This window comes from Coptis chinensis, chromosome 8 (assembly GCF_015680905.1).
Source record: "Coptis chinensis isolate HL-2020 chromosome 8, ASM1568090v1, whole genome shotgun sequence".
NCBI lineage: Eukaryota > Viridiplantae > Streptophyta > Magnoliopsida > Ranunculales > Ranunculaceae > Coptis > Coptis chinensis.
Genome location: NC_141463.1, coordinates 96786540 through 96801309, shown reverse-complemented (window position 1 = coordinate 96801309; position 14770 = coordinate 96786540). Strand labels below are relative to the sequence as shown.

The following is a 14770-nucleotide window of genomic DNA, read 5'->3' as shown; positions in this document are numbered from 1 at the left end:
GACGGTTGGATACAAACCGTGGTTTATAGTCTTTTTTTTTTTTTAAATAAAAGCCCCTAATTATTTGATTCTAATCATATTCATTCAACCTGCAACCTTCCCATTTTCACCATATATATCCACACTTCCATTCCAAACGTAGACAAAATATTTCTAGCTTTGGTCATGGATTGTGGCACTTCATTATTATCCGGCAACATTTTTCCCAACACCTTCAATAGCTTGGTAAAACTCGTGTCTGACCACCCACTACTAGCTTTCAAGTTGAACAATTCCACAAGGGATGATAACTTTGTATAGCTTTTGCAACCTTTGTACAAAGGTTTCTCAAAGATCTTCAAGCAATTTACAAAGCTTTTCGGATTCCCTGTGGAAACTCTCATATACATCATTAACCATTCTAACCGTGTCCCCCAAAATCACATGGGGTTTCCATATCAAAGTCTTGACATGGAGGTTCATGCGTGTTGACACCGGGACTTTCCACCGTGAGGCTTTTCCCCATGCCATATCCACGCTTTTGTAACTTTTTTCAAACCAATATGAAACAGATGATCCCTAAATATCGTCAAACTCTGATGCAAGTGGTTCCCACAATTAAAGGCATGGGCATCTTATGAAATTAAGATTATGCGGGCCTGCATGCTCTCCAAAGACATTTTATAAAATACTTGACCCCTTCCTCATTATTCATCAGACGATCCATCCATAGACATCCAAGGCTTATCCATACTCAATGTCGAAAATTCAATACACAAGTACTACATACACATGAAAAATGTGATTAAACAAGATAAAATCACACAATTCATAGATTTTGGCTCAATCGGTGGTTGAAGAAAATAAAACATGCAATATAACCTTGTACTAATCAACCTAAGGTGCCAAAAGTGTAGCGTGGGAATGGATTTAGGCATATGAATGGGGAAATTCCTACTTTCCTTACATGTGCCCGGCCAGCCACCTAGATACTTGGTAGAATAAAATGAAATAGCTAAAGTGTAGCATTAAGATTAGGGTCTTGATATCAAATTCCTAGATCATAATATTCAAGACCTAACTTTGCAAAAGAGACACACACACACAATCAACAAATTGAAAGCTAGTAATCTTTACCGTTGAGTGTTTATCTATTTGTCACCAAATCCGCGATCGATGCCGTTCTCATAATATATCAATCAACAATAAGCAAACTTGCAAACTAATAGTAAAACAACAGGCATAAAAGCTTCTAAAATCAGTTTTATGTAACGAGAACGGTCTCCATCTCTTACTCATTCGGTCAAACACCTTAAGCCACTAACAAAACCGTAAACATGAACATAGGCCCGGACCACTATACAAGCAACTACATGCCATCACTAGGCCAATATATCAATTGACAATAAGCAAACTTGCAAACTAAAAATAAAAATACAGGCATAAGTTTCTAAAACCAGTTTATGTGCGAAAAACAGTCTCCATATCTTATTCTTTTTAGTCAAACACCTTAAGCCACTAAGAAAAATTGCTAACCGGGCCACTATATAGGCAACTACATGTCATCACCCGAGGCCATTACAAGTTTTACGGGCTACTAAAAAGGCAAGTATTCGATTGAAAGCTAAAACCTTGCTAAACCTTTCATTGGACCACATTTTGATGCATCGAGGCGGTGCTATGGAATTTCATATAATTTTGGGACCTCACATGGAATTCAGTGAAAAATATATCCCAAAGCAATTCAGTGAATCATAATTTGAGAATGCAAACACTTGATCAATGCACCTACTATCTTGGGGAAGAAAAGCACTAAACACGGCGAGCAGTATTGTGATACAAAATCTATTCGACTGATTCGCTCAAATCCTTACGGAGTTTTGACAAACGATGAACGATTTTCTTAAGGTGATTCAATTGAAAGTACTAGCCTACTAGGAATAACTTAGTGATTCTAATAGTAGCGAAAGTATATTTACATTCCCCACCCCACCTCTTTACAAGTTTAGTATCAACCAAAGGATTTTTGGTTAGCAAGATCCCCTAACTGTACAAGTTTTATCGGGCTCGATAAGAAGGAAAACAATGTCCGCTTTCATCTATCCTCTCAAAGGCGATTACATAGGCTGATGCATTGTAGACCGATAATGATTCTGAGTAGAACCAAATGAGCACAAAGGTGGAAAATAGACAGAAAAAATGAACCACATAAAGAAAATTATAAATATAAAACAAACATCAACTAAACGGTGAAGAACAATAAGCGGGAAATCTTATCATAGGAGAGTCCTTCCCTATGATAAAAAAGGATTCAAAGTCGAATCAAAATGGGTTAGGATTCGAGCCCCATCAGAGAATAATTGAATAAAAAGAAAATGAAAAGAAGCAAAAGTAAGAGAAAAAGACAAGAAGCATCTATTTACAATGGAAAGCGTCGAGCTGAAATGGCTTATGAATAGAAAGATGAGGAGAGCGAAGAAATGAATTGGAATCGATGGGACCCGCTTTGCCCAGATTATAGGAGGGACAAGCTGATAATAGGTTTAGGGTCAACATCTAAGCGCCGACTAAGTCTCATTCCGTTCGGAAGGCTTGTTCTCGCCCACTGAAGCTTTTGTCCTTCTCTTCTCTTACATGAGCTTGAGAGTGCTAGACTGTTTTCAGGGAAGAGTTGAAGGAAGGGGCAGCTGATGGCAACAGAGGAGATTGAGGGCAAATTCGTTGTAAGTGAAAATCCAATATCTAGTAGGTTAGCTCGAACTACATGTCCCCGGCGAGTCTAACAAAGAGTGATCTGAACGCTAAGCTGTCAAGATTCTTTATCGGATAAATATTTCTCTTAATAGATTGATTCTTGTTCCTCAATCTTGGAGAATGGGTGTTATTAGAATAATATATATGATTATGATTTAAGAAGAAGGATTACTATTGAAGAATACTTTCTCTATCTACTTGCGAGTAATAAGAAAGTGCTTGAACTAAGCACTTTCGACCCTCTCGATCAGTCATGAACTTCTTATAAATCTAAAGGAGCGTGCAAAAAAAAAAGAAAGAAAAAGAAATAAGAGAGAAGAAAAATCATATCATAAGAAAGAGAAGAAATTCAACACAACAAAGGATCACGGTTCACGGTCCATGTCGAGAGCAAAGTCGCTATTACACCATTAGTGCGGTCGCTACTTATCGCAACAAGGAATTTTGACCACAAAAGAACATAACCTATCTACTACTCTGATTTTTTTAAAGTCCCATAACAAGTCTGCAATTTTTACACTAAAATCCCCAAATTTTCGAGTCCAAATTTTGCAAAGAAAAATTTTTTTTTTTTTTTTTGAACCCTATCAACGGCTACCAATGATATAAAAGCAAAAACAATTACTTTACAACCAAAATTGAATTTAAATGGAGGCAAAGAAACAATACCTGATAGCGAAATTGGGGAGAGTCAGAATAAAATCACTACTATTCTGGTTGCTTTCCTGGTGATGCCGATAGAAGAGACTGGATAGAAGTTTAGAAAGTCCGGTTAGAAGTTTAGAGAGTTTTTAGGAAGTTGAAAGACTAAGTTTGGTCACGAGACGGTTTTTGCCCTACTTTCTAATATTAATTTTTTCGGGGTTTTGGTAGACCGACTTTGTCCACGGTATGCTTATTTTTTTTCAGACATTAGCCACCTTTTTGTTCACATTAAGGGTATATGAACATCAAAATACAAATTAGGCGATATTGGTTTGTTCCGTGGTATATGACATACTATATACCACTGTTTCTACGAAGACTAGTGGCTTTGTTTGTACCGAAATTAGAAAAGTTTTTCTTACCGTGGCATATGCCTGTTAGCCTTGTTATTAGAGAAAATGATGGTATATCGCGCTTTGGCCTACCATGGCTAATGAGCATTTATGTAGTAGTGAATCACGGACAACCCAACTCCTATGCCCTATGGTTTCACATAGAGCTCGAGGCTCCGCGACTTGCCCACTCTTTCAAAAGTACACGAGGTCTTAACTAGAAGACACCCTTTTACCGCAGACTCACAAGAGCAAGAATGCAAGAACCGACAAGAAGAAGAAAACAACTTACCAAATCCTGGCAGTTTGATTAATCAGTCGCGATGGATCAACTAGCCCACACTAGATCTATAAGCTCAACCTTCACATCTCCAAGTGCCACAATAGCCTAGTTCAGGCGTTACACTAGGGGTGGGAATTTGGCCACTAACGACCCTAACCCGGCCCGACCGACCCGGACCCTAAGCCATATAAAGCCCTCCGCGAGTTTAGAGGCCGGCGGCCCCTAATAATGCCTTCTAGAAAGGGGCTAGGGCTAAGATTCTAAAACATAGGCCCGACCCTAATTGACCCTCATTAGCCCGACCCTAACAAAGCCCTAAATCCGGCCTAATGGCGTACGTTTCACACTTTCATATAAATACACATACCATAATTGTCCAACTCTTTTTTCAATTAAAATTTGTCCTTTGTAATTTATCATTACACCCCGATTGGTCCTAACTTGTCTTATATAAAACTTATCAACTTAATGCGACTATAGTACTTGAACCTAATTTAATAAAAATAAGACTTTATTCCTTTGATCATCAAGTCAAAGTCCATAACTTATTATTCTCAATTTCTTTTCACTATTTCTTATAAATTATATTTTTATTCACATCCGCCCGAGTCTAAAACTAAAGATTTCCTTCCACACCATTAAAGCAAAATACCGGAAAAACAAAACCAAAAAGCAACCTTTGAAAAATGACATTTGTAATCTCGAACCTTTCTCCATCACTTGTTCAAAGCCAATATTTTCATTTCCATATACAAAGCTTGAATCACTTTTAAAATTAGAAGAAATGTAATATTATTATTTATTTTGAATCTATTATAGAAATAATTTATGATATTACAAATAGTTTAACAACTTCCATGACCACATAACAAAACTATTATGTTTCTTCTTTATATCTATTACTTCTTCCTTTAAAATGATAATATAATTATTTGTCTATGTATTTCAATTTAAAATGTAATTTTAGTGAGGTTTTGAGTACAAGGAAGAACAAATTCGAACTCTCATATGTACTTGATTCATTAGATTGTGGATGTGTATTTTTAAATTTTTGGACTTATCTGAGGATTATTACTAGATTGGTTGGACTTTTGAGTTTGTAGATTATTGTACATTTTTTGTAATATAAATGAGTTTTAAAGCGGATGTAGTAAAAAAAAGAAAATATATAGGCTTCGGCCCTAAAGCCTTTAAAGGGGCTTAGGGTAGGGTAAGGAGCTTGAGGTTTAGACTTGTGACCCGGCCGACCGACCTATCTTGACTTTAAGTCGGGCCGACCATTTTTAATATTTGAAGGGCTTTAAATGTTTAGAGCCGGGCTATCCCGATTGACCCATTGCCCCCTAACGTATTACCACGACCGAAGGCTCTAACAACTCATCCTCAAGATCTAAATGTTACAAATGCAAACGCGAAGTAGATCCAGATATATAGAGATTTTAATATGAAGGCGTTAAATTAGAAATGATCGTCAAAAGGTTTAGAAGAAAATGAACACAACAACTACTTGTAAAACAGAATCGGACAAAGGGAAGCAAATATCAAGGGACGATGCCGATATGATTTTTCCACATTGCAAAAGTCCCCAAATAGGGAAATAAATGTATTCAACGAATCATGGATAATAAATGGCATTCTCATTAGAATCTATCCCTAAAAAATCATTCAAATCAACAAGGTCAATACATTCATCCCGACATTCGGAAAGAGACGATCTAGATCTTGAAATACCTATCATGGGCATAACAAGTGGTCAAGCACGCTAAGACGCGAAGAACAACAAAACATGTTGTCAGGTGACAACATACCTATCATGAATAGATTCCAAGATCATCACGTGTTGATCAAACATGTCAAGAAGATAAAAAGGACAACATCAACCATAAGAAGGCGATGTCGGATAACAAGGTCATGACCTTTTCGACACGACTTGCAACACGACCCTGGCACATGGTTTGAATGCAACAAATCGATATATAAGGTTTAACGAGATCCAGCCCAGAGGAATCACGCCACACGCAGAAACTACTCCCCTATTTGATGGCAGCCCGTTTACGGCCTTGGGTCAAAAGATAGTCGAGGAACAGTGAAATCTATAAGTAAAGACAAGTGGGGCGACCACCGCAAAGAGATGCAGACAGTGAAGTTACTCCTCAAGTTGAAAATCAAGATGCATAAGGAAAGCATTCACAATACAGCAATCAAAGGCATTATCAAAGAAAACAATGAACATTCTGCGGGTGTGGATGAAACTTCGATGGAAGAATCATGCGATGAACGAAGATGTCAAGCTGGCGATTTTCTTTAATGATACAAAATCACGGAATCACTTCACCGCATGAAGTGTATAATCCGCGTAAAACGGTAGAGAACCTACTACGCCTGCGACCAATAGAAATAAAGAACCACGGTCAAAGTTGTACTTGAAGAAATATGGAAAAGTAGATATAGCAACAAAGCTCAAGTTTCACTAATATTTTATACAACTTAAAACTTGGAAGCGAGCGCGTGTCGACATTGAATAATATCGAGCACCTATCCAATCGTCGTAGAGATCGGGTTGTTTCTCCAAAGGAATTGCCAACAATTAGGGGCGATTGCAATCTACGTTTAGCGCCCAAAACTTTCTCTATTTATTGTTGACGATTTCATACCACAAGTGTTACATGAGACAAATGACAAATAAAAAAAAAATGCAAAGGGGCTACAACCAATAACAATGCAGCACACACTTAATTGATGGAAAAACTATAAATAAAGATGTTCCAAGGCGGTTCTCATTTGGCAAATCGAAACCTAAAAAAGTTTTCCTTGGCGGCCATGTTACATGTGATCTGTTCTTAAAGGCAAATGAAGAAAAGTCAAGGTACAATTTTATCATAAGTTTCAAGCTTCAACAACACTTGTATCATTAACTAGAATCGGAGGCGACCCTTAATTTGGCATATTTGTAAATAATGCCGTCACGATCTGGGGGGTGGTGATCGAACTAAGTCTTCTAAACCTATGTCAAAAGTCATGGAGTTTGCGTTGCAACACCTTACTCCATGCATCCAAAGTCATAGAGTTTGTGTTTTGCGACACCTTACTCTATGCATCAAAAAGTCGATGGGTTTCGTTTGCAACACCTTACTCCCGCATCAAAGGCGTGGGGTTTAGATTTGTGACACCTTTCTCCCACATTATCAAAAGGCATTGAATTATCGTTTTGCGACACCTCTCCCATCAAAGTCATAAGTTTGCGTTTTGCAACACCTAACCAGCATCAAAATTAAGGTAGGTTTATGTTTATAACACCTTACTCCCGCGCATCAAAATTGATTGAGATTGTGTTTGTGACACCTTACTGCGCTATGTCGAGTGCGTGGAGTTTGCGTTTCTTAACACCTTACTCCGCGCATCAAAGTCATGGAGTTTGCATTTGCAACACCTTACTCCCGCGTAGTGGAGGCTGTTTACAATGACATCTTACTCCGCGCATCAAAAACCGGTTGTTGTTCTTACAACCGCAACCCTTATGACTCTCTCTTCATATTTGCAACTCCTATTTTCAGACTTCTAGGGGAGGAAGAGGAGTTAGCAGTAGTAGGTGGGAGAATCGCTCTGTGGTTCATTCCTATTATCTACTATTTTGTCTTCAACTTTACCATGCAAATGTACTTACAAAGCCAACTCAAGAATGCAATCATTGGATGGCTATCCACCATGGCTTTTGTACTTCACTTGATTTTGTCCTGGCTCTTTGTCCTCAAACTGAACTTAGGGATTCACGGTGCAATGGGTGCAATGATCATCTCAACTTGGTCAGTGACAATCGGGCAATTGGTTTATGTTATTGGAGGTTGGTGTCCTGGTACATGGACAGGATTCTCCAAAAGTGCCTTTTCTGAGCTCATTCCAGTTGTGAAGCTCTCTTTAACATCCGTGTAATGCTTGGTAAATACTTTACGTCCTATTAACCTATGGCTTCTCTTTATAACCTTTAGACTTTCTTTTTATCTTTTTATCAGTTTCTTGATATATCCACTACTCTGTTTCATGACATATTGATCCATTATATGGTTACAACATTCTCATATTTGAGTTTTGTGCTTTCTTCCTTGTGTAGCTTAGAATTGTGGTACAATGCAGCTCTAGTATTATTGGCCGGTTATATGAAAAATGCCACAGTTTCAATTGCTGCCTTCTCGATCTGGTACAAACTCGTTTTCTCCCCTATTTCTTTCTCTGTCTAAAGTCTTGTACTTACTGAAGCCTTTATCTTGCAGCCTCAACATAGTGGCTTGGCAATTAATGATATTCTTTGGTTTCTTAACTGCATCGTGGTATGTCTTGTCACTATCACTGGTTTCTCTTTTTAAGGAGTTTGGAGACTTAATGAATACTAGCACTAAGCATTATTATGTTCTGATTAAACGCTCACGAGAATTATTTCAATTTGTTGTAGTGTGAGGGTGTCAAATGAATTGGGGAAAGGGGATGCAAAAGCTGCAAAATTTTCTGTTATAGTCATCATGACAACCGTTTAGTGCTTGGAGTGATCTTTACAATTCTGTCTTTGTCTTTTGGCCACGTCTTATCCTATCTATTTACAAGTAGCACAGAGGTGGCGGATGCAGTGTCAAGCCTTTCATTCCTACTGGCTATGTCTGTCTTCCTGAATAGTATTCAACCAGTACTTACAGGTAAATGTTACTTCTCTTGATGTGGAAGTGGTATTTCATGACCTGTTTCTCTGTCGTGGAAGTCCTCAATGTTGCCTCATCTATTGTGCACTTCAATGGATCAAGTTGACTGTCAATCTAAGCCTACATTTCTTTAGGTTACTGCAAGATTTAAAATATAAAATTGCACTATTAAAGATGCATATAGTTGATATTGGCTATTTTGGTTTTACCTTTTTTTTTTTTTTTTCTGTCTAACTTTCTACCTATTGTTTGTTTTTCATATTGTGATCAGGAGTGGCTATTGGTGCTGGTTGGCAAGCTCCGGTTGCCTATGTTAACATTGCGTGTTACTATGCAATAGGAATCCTCTAGGAATCTTGCTTGCCTATGTGGCCCATCTTGAAGTTAGGTAAGAAGCCCCATTATCTTGCTTAACAAACTGTTCCAACTTAGTTGCTTGGTTCAAGTGTTTTGAGGGAGTGTTTTTTGTGTCTTCCTGGGCGGTCCACTCTGAAACCCAGTTACAGTATGTGAACTTTTTCCATACTTTGCATCTACGTGGTGGCTGCAAACTTTGTTGCCACAATTCTACGATCTCTTTGTGGCGCCTCCTGCAAAAAACAGGAAGATCTTCAAATACTAATATCTGACATACCTACATTTCTCTCCGCAACTTCTTGATTTATACTGAGCTGGGCCTTGGATCAACAATTCCTTGCAATAGAAACCCACTCCAGCATAGCTGGTTATGAGCTGAAAACCTTACGAAATCAAAATTGATTATTAGAGTTTCTTCATCATCGTCATCATCACCAGAAATTTATTATCACAAGTTAACACCAATGTCGATTAGTGATAGCACATAGCAGTTTGATGCAGCGATTCTACTGCCCTTCATTTCTACCTTGTTATCTGCTAATATACATCTTCATTTCTAATCTCCCTTCGTCAATGATTCTTGCGTCCAGCCTTCTTTTAGACATGCTCTCAAGTCTCAGCAATAGTCTGTATTTTAACAGGAGAAACTAAATGTGGAAAAGTAAGTCCTTACGCAACTTTTCATCCATGAATTTTCAGGGTATCTGGATTGGAATGATAAGTGGTGTTGCTATCCAAACACTAGTTCTTGTTTTCATGACCTGGAGAACAGATTGGGAGTCACAGGTAATCCAATAATATTAGGGTCAAAATATACTGAACATTAATGTTACCAATGTTAAGGAATGTATGCTGGCATTTTATTCATGGGTGAATTATCCAATAAAGAAATGAGAGAATATTTGAAGTATAATTTTGTTATCTCAAATAAATGATTGCTTACTTCTCTGCTTTTTACAGGTGGAAAAGGCGAGTGCACGCCTCAACAGATGGCTCTTGCCAACTTCGCTAGAGTCAGATGAGACCACTAATCATGAATAAACAAAAACGAGGCTTCATTTTTTTATTTATTTGGTTAGTCCAAATTGAGTGAAAAAGGGAATTTTGGTGTGATTTTTTGAAAAGAAATAGAGTGTTGTGTCACAATGTAAGTCATCTCACATCAATATGGTTTACGTATTGATAAATCAAAGTAGATCATGGAACTGATAAGTGCAATTATAATTACATTACCAAGAAAGATACATACGTAGTTACGTGCGTAGGAACAAAAGGGACTCGGATGTATCGTAACTAATGTTTCGGCAGATGCAATTTCTTCAAATGCAAAAAACATTTTATTACTTCAAACTAGGGGTGTAAAACGGGTTGGGCCAACCCGGCCCTCAAACCATGAAGTCTGTATGATTTGAGGGTAGCCCAGACCTTTTTTTATGTAGTGAGGGGGGCCTATGAGGGGGCCAATGTTAAAAAAAGTTTAGAAGCCTAGCCCTCAGCCCACTCTTTCCTTCTTGAGAGGTCGGGCTAGAGGGCTAGGTGTGAAGCTACGGGTTTGATTACTCTCTTTAAACTATTTGTTTACAATATAATCTTGTTAAATTGATATGGCGATAAATTAATTATCACGTTTAAATAATAGGTTTTCTCGTGGTCGATGTCGATTTTCTCCGCTAATATTGTGCGGAGAATGGGATCCCTTTCTTCCCAAAATCATCTCTTGATTTTGGCTGATGTATTTAATTAATAATTTGGTTAAAATTTGTAAAATAATAAAATTTAAAAGTTCCGTTCTTAGGTTTTCAGTGTCGATGTATTTCATGAATCAATAAGAAATGCATATGAGACCAAAACTATGATGTGGTGTTGTAGGTTGTAGAATAACTTGTGCTTGATTAGTTGAAATTGATTAAAAACTTTATTACTATATACTAAGGATCATATCACATTACTCTAATTTATATTTTATTTTTGCTTATGCATTGAGAAGTAACCCGAGTTCATATCTTATATATAATGGGAAAACTAGCCGCCGTTTATTAGTCTCCGTATTTTTGGTTTTACCCAAACTTTTAAATCAAAAGGGTACCCAAAAATTTCACCCAATTTTTTTTTCTGCCAGTACTATTTCCGAGGGCAAATACGTACTTTTGTTTATTTCCGGTTTTTTAAAAGGACACCCTCTTCACGAAATAAATGTATTAAAGTTTGTTTCAGAACAGTCGCACCGTTTTGCTTATTCTCCCAAAACAAAGTATTAAAGTATTAATAAGGAAAAAAAATTTGTTCGGTGTTAGATAATAGGTAAGTTCTTCTTCTTCTTAGAGCATTTGCAATGCAAGTCATAACTTTCACCCCCTCTATCACCGCCACCTCCTCACTTTTCACCCCCTCTATCACCAACCCGGTGATAAACAAGGTGAAGCTGTGCAATGCAAAGGTGATAAAAACATCTCGGACGGGATGTTAGATTCCGTCTGAGTTTTTATACGAGACGAATGTAACATCCCGCCTCGATATTTTATAACGAGACGGGATAACATCCCGCCCCGATGGCTCAATACCAACAGACGCGAACAGGCTCCATTTTCACTTCATTTCCAGCCAAAATTCGATTTTGTAGCCTCCATTCATTAACCTTTGAACACAAATTTCCATTCATAATGACTTCTCCATCCCCCAACCCATCCCCACCAACCTCACCACATCAAGAGCATTCCCGATGGTTTGAAATGTCAAAATTTCAAAAAAAAAAAAGCAAAAAAGGATCGCCGCCGAGAAATGCAGAATGGGCGAGGAGGACGACTTAAATTGAACTTGGGTTTAATTTTCCGCAGCGTTATTGAAATCGAGGACCACCCACCATTAGCGTCAACATCGGTCCGACACATTAGCAAATCGAAAGTGGCGGAATCTCAAATAAGTTTTTGATTTTTTTTTAAAGTTAATTATTATTATTTATGTTAGTTTATATCAAGTTTGTTGTTGTTTGAATTTGTCGTATTATTTTAGTTTGAATTTGTATTAGTTTATATTAGTTTATTTTAGTTTGAATTTGTCGTGATTATTTTAGTTTGAATTTGTATTAGTTTATATTAGTTTATTTTAGTTTGAATTTGTCATTATTATTTTAGTTTGAATTTGTATTAGTTTATATTAGTTTATTTTAGTTTGAATTTGTCATTATTATTTTAGTTTGAATTTGTATTAGTTTATATTAGTTTATTTTAGTTTGATTTTTGTCGATTATTTTAGTTTGAATTTGTATTAGTTTATATTAGTTTATTTTAGTTTGAATTTGTCGTATTATTTTAGTTTGAATTTGTATTAGTTTATATTAGTTTATTTTAGTTTGAATTTGTCATTATTATTTTAGTTTGAATTTGTATTAGTTTATATTAGTTTATTTTAGTTTGAATTTGTCGTATTATTTTAGTTTGAATTTGTATTAGTTTATATTAGTTTATTTTAGTTTGAATTTTATCGATTAGTGTTTGTTGAATGTAGGAAGTACACTTATGGAAAGTCGTTGTGCACTTTCAAATGTTGTGTCGTGGTGGCGTTGTATGAAATCAAAAACGGATCCTAATTTTGTCACGATTCACCGATATTATATCCGGCCACACCATTTGGGAGTTTTTTAATTGTAATTTGGGACAAAATGATCGGCGTTGTTGTTTGGGATAGTTGAGCGGTGGTGGCCAACTACCCACACATTTCATTTCCCATGGGGTGAGCTTGGGATTACCCTCTTGATTTCACAATGCTCACGGGTATCCCAATTGGTTATGGAGATGCCGTTCCTTTTGATGAAACTTTAGAGGTTTTACTACGGCATGAGTTTCTTTGAATGTTTTGATTTGGTTGAAGATGATGAGCAAGACGAAGTTTTTGAGATTATCGGCCGAAAGCGCTTTTAAGAGAGGAGCTATAAATATGAGTTGGTTCTGGCGAGATATTTGAATAGACTCAAGGAGAAGCCGAAAGACTATCATATTGGTGAGGAGTCGATCCACGAGTATGTATGTGCGTGCCTTCCTCTTCTACTTTGTTGGTGCGGTATTATTTGGATATGCCGATAGTTATTTACGATCGATTGGATGGTCATTGTCCGAGGGCGTAGAGAGGATGTGGGATTATGATGGGGGGTCAATCCATCTTAGCATACCTTTTACCGGGCTAGACCTCGCGAGTTGAGACGAAAAGCCGCTAAAGGCAATTTCCAGCGGCTTTGTTTGGATTATACCGGTAAGTCTTATTTATTAAGTTATTGTTTCATTTCATTTATTTATCTAATTATTAATGTTGACATGTTTATATATATATTGATATTGTATTTTATCTATTGATGACAGTATTGGTGGTAATGAAAGCATTTTCGGTGTGATGCATCTGTGTTGAAGAGGTTGGAAGAGGATGAGACTCATGACTGATTCCACGTATTCAAGCATGGGGGCTTCATCGTAGGCAGAGGGGGTATGGGGACCTAGCACATAATATTCATAACACTCGTCAGCAGATTGAGCTTTTAGGAGCTAGTCGAATTGAGTGGCAACCCTGGGCCGAGTCCTTCATCTTTCAGACCCCTTATGCGGATATTCCAGATGTTCCAGAGAACAGTGAGTACCGTAGACTATCATATATGTGTCATAGAGCAAGGTTTCTTTCTCGCGAATGATACTTATAGGGTCGACCAACGATGGTACCTTGAGGGGACAGATGTTGGCGGCAAGTATCCGGAGAGATTGTTATACCTTACCCACCACCTATGGATATGATGACCTTCCGATATTCTTCCCGCCGTTTCTTTCACACTATAGAGCAAACCCAAATGAGTGGCCGACGATCGCCTTTATTTTTTACGCGCGACTATGACTTATATTGGAAGAGGGTTGGTCGAGGTCTCTCTTGCTAGGTGCGTTATATACCGGCACCAATTTTGAAGGGGTTACTTACGGAGCATTGAGGCCCGACATTCATTTCCCGAGGAGGAGTGGAGTTGCCACGATCCGATCCCGTGGTGTTTCATGATATTCGGGGATGCCGCAAAGAACTCCACGATATTTGATGATGATGACCTTTGGCATTGGAGCATGATTACTTCTCGGGGGCAAGATACGAGAATACCTATTCCACCAGTAGATGCCGCAGATGGTAGCAGATTTGTCAGTACAGTTCGAGCAGTTAGCCGAGGTTAGTATGATTTGAATTTATTTATGATTTGTTATTATTAGTATTCACTATAACCCCTAACTTGCATTTGTTTTGTTAAAACGGGATGAAGTAAGGTCGAGCTCCTTAACTACTCTCTCTCACTTATGCCATGCGGAGTCCTTCATGGAGTCCTCTCGTCGCGCATTTTGAGTACTTACAAGAAGAACGTAATCGAACTTTGGAGCTTCAGAGACGTGTGCAAGAGTTGGAGAATGCTGGAAGTGGAGTACCTCAAGCTCAAGCTCAACCAGAGAGGCGACAACGACGTAGGGGGGAGAGCTCTTCGACAATCGGCCTTTCGTAGGGGAGGAGGTCTCAGATATTTTTGTAGTTTGTAATAACCGTATGCCATTACTTGTCTTATGGCGTTTGGGATTGTTGTTTGTAATGAATTTTTGATTAGCAGGTTTTTCTTTGATGAGTTTTGGATATGAATATGTCATTAAACAAAGGAGGTTATG

General features: G+C 37.7%; 1 long non-coding RNA gene and 1 pseudogene across 3 annotated transcripts in view; both read left to right on the top strand.

Annotated features, from left to right (window-relative positions):
• The window catches only part of LOC147484804 (uncharacterized), a 99447-nt gene that overhangs the window by 18945 nt on the left and 65732 nt on the right, over positions 1-14770 (top strand). The window lies entirely within an intron of this gene.
• Positions 7462-10139, top strand: LOC147484810 (protein DETOXIFICATION 25-like; annotated as a pseudogene). Its single transcript, XR_015203945.1, has 7 exons — positions 7462-7979; positions 8138-8248; positions 8322-8378; positions 8501-8738; positions 9013-9124; positions 9798-9884; positions 10059-10139. The product of XR_015203945.1 is annotated as a protein DETOXIFICATION 25-like (transcript).